Here is a 5,362-nt window from a genome sequence, read left to right on the forward strand (position 1 = left end):
TACAGGAATGGAACGAAGCATTAGTACACATCTAGTAAACATCAATAACACACAAAGTTATAAACTACGTACGTTAAAACCGCCACAAGTGTATAAGCAGCTAACAGCCGTGTCTGGATGTTTGGATTGACATACACAAGCCGGTCTGCCACAGTCACAATTAGGCACAAGAAGATCGCGAGGAACAGGAGCATACTTACTAGATGCATCTAGATATAACTCCTGAAGACGACCTCTCTTCTGCCACAATGACTCCTGATACATGTTTTCTATCTAAGAAACGACTATATATTAACACTACTATAGAAAAATAGCGGAAATGATTTTTACTTATAAATAACATGATATTCATAGTTTCATAACACTAAAGATTTTATAAACCCGTGATTCAAAACCTACCTAACAAACTGTAGTCATCATATCAACCATATATTTTAGAAATCATAATTAATACTGAAAGTCGCCTAGAGGGGGGTGAATAGGGCGAAACTGAAATTTACAAAGTTAATCACAACTACAAGTCCGGTTAGCGTTAGAAATATAATCGAGTCTGCGAGAGAAGGTGCAAAACAAATCGCAAGTGAATAAAGAGTGTGACATGCGGATTTGTTTTGCCGAGGTTCGGTTCTCACAAACCTACTCCCCCTTGAGGTGGTCACAAAGACCGGGTCTCTTTCAACCCTTTCCCTCTCTCAAACGGTCCCTCGGACCGAGTGAGCTTCTTATTCTCAATCAAACGGGAACAAACTTCCCCCGCAAGGACCACCACACAATTGGTGTCTCTTGCCTTGGTTACAATTGAGTTGATCGCAAGAAAGATCGAAAGAAAGCACGATTGCAAAAGCCAAGCGACAAGAGCGGCAAATAACACACGGATCTTTCTCTCTTTCAAGTCACTAATCACTAATGATCACTTGTCTCAACTTTGGAACTTGGAGAGATTGGAGGCTTTGAATGTGTCTTGGAATGGATTGCTAGCTCTTGTATTGAATGTTGAAGGTTGGAATGCTTGGGTAAAGTGAATGGAGGTGGTTGGGGTTGTATTTATAGCCACCAACCACTTCCTAGTCGTTGCTCCATTCTACCGACCGCGGACGGTCCGCCCGCCTGGTCCGGACGGTCCGCCCCTGTAGATCAACGGCTGAAAACGCAACGGTCAGCAGTAACGGCTATATCAACGGCTATATTGCATTTAATGCGTCGTCAGATGTCAGATAAAGCCAGTCGCGGACAGTCCGGTCGAGCACCCCGGACGGTCCGCGAGGACGCTATAATTCATTTTTCTGAACCCGTCACCTTCGGGTTTTTCGGTTCCTCACCTACCGGACGGTCCGCGCCTGAGGCCGGACGGTCCGCGCAAGGTCACGGACGGTCCTTGCTTTTCCTCCGGACGGTCCGTAGTGTAGACTTGTATTTTTGCATTGGTTCTATCCAAGGGTCATCCTGGTGTTGCGGACGGTCCGCCGCAAGGGCCCGGACGGTCCGCGCTTGGCCTGTTTTTCCAAAAAGCTTCTCCTGTCCGGAATAATCTACGGAATTCCGGACAGTCGATTTAGTATAGTTGTAGATGAACCTTTGGCACCTGTAGAATATATAATCTAAAGCAAACTAGTTAGTCCAGTTATTTGTGTTGGGCAATTCAACCACCAAAATCAATTAGGAACTAGGTGTAACCCTAATTCCCTTTCAATCTCCCCCTTTTTGGTGATTGATGCCAACACAAACCAAAGCAAATGTAGAAGTGTATAATTGAACTAGTTTGCATAATGTAAGTGCAAAGGTTACTTGGAATTGAGCCAATATAAATACTTATAGAATACGCATGGATTGTTTCTTTTATTTTTAACATTTTGGACCACGCTTGCACCATATGTTTTGTTTTTGCAAATTTTTTGTAAATTCTTTTCAAACTACTTTTGCAAATAGTCAAGGGTAAATGAATAAGATTTTGAGAAGCATTTTCAAGATTTGAAATTTTCTCCCCTTGTTTCAAATGCTTTTTCCTTTGACTAAACAAAACTCCCCCTTGATAAATTCCTCCTCTTAGTGTTCAAGAGGGTTTTAAGATATCAGTTTTGAAAGTACTACTACCTCCCCTTTTGAAAACAATAAGGTACCAATTTGAAATTTACCAATTGAAAATCCTTAGTTTTAAAATTAGGTGGTGGTCCGGTCCTTTTGCTTTGGGCTCATGCTCTCTCCCCCTTTGGCATAAATCGCCAAAAACGGAATCATTAGAGCCCTTTCCTAACTACTTTCTCCCCTTTGGCAAATAAAACATGAGTGAAGATTATACCAAAGCTGGAGAGATGCTCGGAGCGACGGCGAAGGATGAGTTACGGAGTGGAAGTCTTTGTCTTCGCCGAAGACTCCAATTCCCTTTCAATACACCTATGACTTGGTTTGAAATATACTTGAAAACACATCAGTCATAGCACATGAAAGAGATATGATCAAAGGTATATGAATGAGCTATGTGTGCAAATCAACAAAAGAAGTTCCTAGAATCAAGAATATTTAGCTCATGCCTAAGTTTGTTAAAAGTTTGTTCATCTAGTGGCTTGGTAAAGATATCGGCTAATTGATCTTTAGTGTTAATATATGAAATCTCGATATCTCCCTTTTGTTGGTGATCCCTTAGAAAATGATACTGAATGGCTATGTGCTTAGTGCTCCTATGCTCAACGGGATTATCCGCCATGCGAATTGCACTCTCATTATCACATAGAAGAGGAACTTTGGTTAGTTTGTAACCATAGTCACTAAGGGTTTGCCTCATCCAAAGTAGTTGCGCGCAACAATGGCCTGCGGCAATGTACTCGGCTTCGGCGGTAGAAAGAGCTACGGAATTTTGCTTCTTTGAAGCCCAAGATACCAAGGATCTTCCCAAGAACTGGCAAGTCCCCGATGTGCTCTTTTTATTAATCTTACACCCCGCCCAATCGGCATCGGAATAACCAATTAAATCAAATGTGGATCCCCTAGGATACCAAAGCCCAAACTTAGGAGTATAAACTAAATATCTCAAGATTCGTTTTACGGCCGTAAGGTGAGCTTCCTTAGGGTCGGCTTGGAATCTTGCACACATGCATACGGAAAGCATAATATTCGGTCGAGATGTACATAAATAGAGTAAAGAGCCTATCATCGACCGGTATACCTTTTGATCCACGGACTTACCTTCCGTGTCGAGGTCGAGATGCCCATTGGTTCCCATGGGTGTCTTGATGGGTTTGGCATCCTTCATTCCAAACTTGCTTAGGATATCTTGAGTATACTTCGTTTGGCTTAGGAAGGTGCCTTCTTGGAGTTGTTTCACTTGAAATCCTAAGAAGTACTTCAACTCCCCCATCATAGACATCTCGAATTTTTGTGTCATGATCCTACTAAATTCTTCACATGTAGATTCGTTAGTAGACCCAAATATAATATCATCAACATAAATTTGGCATACAAACAAATCATTGTCAAGAGTTTTAGTAAATAAAGTAGGATCGGCCTTTCCGACTTTGAATCCATTAGTGATAAGAAAATCTCTAAGGCATTCATACCATGCTCTTGGGGCTTGCTTTAGCCCATAAAGCGCCTTAGAGAGTTTGTAAACATGGTTAGGGTACTCACTATCTTCAAAGCCGGGAGGTTGCTCAACATAGACCTCTTCCTTGATTGGTCCGTTGAGGAAGGCACTCTTCACGTCCATTTGGTAAAGCTTGAAGCCATGGTAAGTAGCATAGGCCAATAATATACGAATTGACTCAAGCCTAGCTACGGGTGCATAGGTTTCTCCGAAATCCAAACCTTCGACTTGGGAGTATCACTTGGCCACAAGTCGGGCTTTGTTCCTTGTCACCACACCATGCTCGTCTTGCTTGTTGCGGAACACCCATTTGGTTCCTACAACATTTTGATTAGGACGTGGAATCAAATGCCATATCTCATTCCTAGTGAAGTTGTCGAGCTCCTCTTGCATCGCCACCACCCAATCCGAATCTTGAAGTGCTTCCTCTATCCTATGTGGCTCAATAGAGGAAACAAAAGAGTAATGTTCACAAAAATGAGCAACACAAGATCTAGTGGTTACCCCCTTATGAATGTCGCAGAGGATGGTGTCGACGGGGTGATCTCGTTGGATTGCTTGGTGGACTCTTGGGTGTGGCGGCCTTGGTTCTTCATCCTCCTTGTCTTGATCATTTGCATCTCCCCCTTGATCATTGCTGAAAGGGAATTAGGCCTACACCTAGTCCCTAATTAATTTTGGTGGTTGAATTGCCCAACACAAATAATTGGACTAACTAGTTTGCTCAAGTGTATAGATTATACAGGTGTAAAAAGTTCACACTCAGCCAATAAAAAGATCAAGTTTTGGATTCAACAAAGGAGCAAAGAGGCAACCGAAGGCACCTCTGGTCTGGGGGCACCGGACTGTCCGGTGTACACCGGACAGTGTCCGGTGCACCAGAGGACTCCAACTCAAACTGGCCACCTTCGGGAATTTCCAGAGGCACTCGCGCTATACTTCACCGGACTGTCCGGTGCGCCAAGGAGGAGCAGCTTCAGGAACTCGCCTGCTTCGGGAATCTCCAACGGCTAGTCCGCTATAATTCACCGGACATGTCTGGTGTGCACCGGACTGTCCGGTGCAACTCCGGAGCAACGGCTATTCGGCGCCAACGGCTACCTGCGACGCATTTATTGCGCGCTCTGCGCGCGCAGAAGACAGGCGCGCCCATACTGGCGCACCGGACAAGGAACAGTGCATGTCCGGTGTGCACCGGACATCCAGGCGGGCCCACAAGTCAGGAGCTTCAACGGTCAGAATCCAACGGCAGTGATGACGTGGCGGGGGCACCGGACATGTCCGGTGTGCACCGGACTGTCCGGTGCGCCATCGAACAGACAGCCTCCACCAACGGTCAAGTTTGGTGGTTGGGGCTATAAATACCCCAACCACCCCCACATTCATTGCATCCAAGTTTTCCACTTCTCAACCACTTACAAGAGCTAGGCATTCAATTCTAGACACACCAAAGAGATCAAATCCTCTCCAATTCCACAAAAAGCTTTAGTGATTAGCGAGAGAGATTTGTCGTGTTCTTTTGAGCTCTTGCACTTGGATTGCTTCTTTTCTTTCTCACTTGCTCTTGTGATCAACACTCAATTGTAATCAAGGCAAGAGGCACCAATTGTGTGGTGGCCCTTGCGGGGAAGTTTTATTCCCGGCTTTGATTTGAGAAGAGAAGCTCACTCGGTCCGAGGGATCGTTTGAGAGAGGGAAGGGTTGAAAGAGACCCGGCCTTTGTGGCCTCCTCAACGGGGAGTAGGTTTGAGAGAACCGAACCTCGGTAAAACAAATCCGCGTGTC

The sequence above is a fragment of the Zea mays genome, chromosome 9, assembly GCF_902167145.1.
Source record: "Zea mays cultivar B73 chromosome 9, Zm-B73-REFERENCE-NAM-5.0, whole genome shotgun sequence".
Lineage (NCBI taxonomy): Eukaryota > Viridiplantae > Streptophyta > Magnoliopsida > Poales > Poaceae > Zea > Zea mays.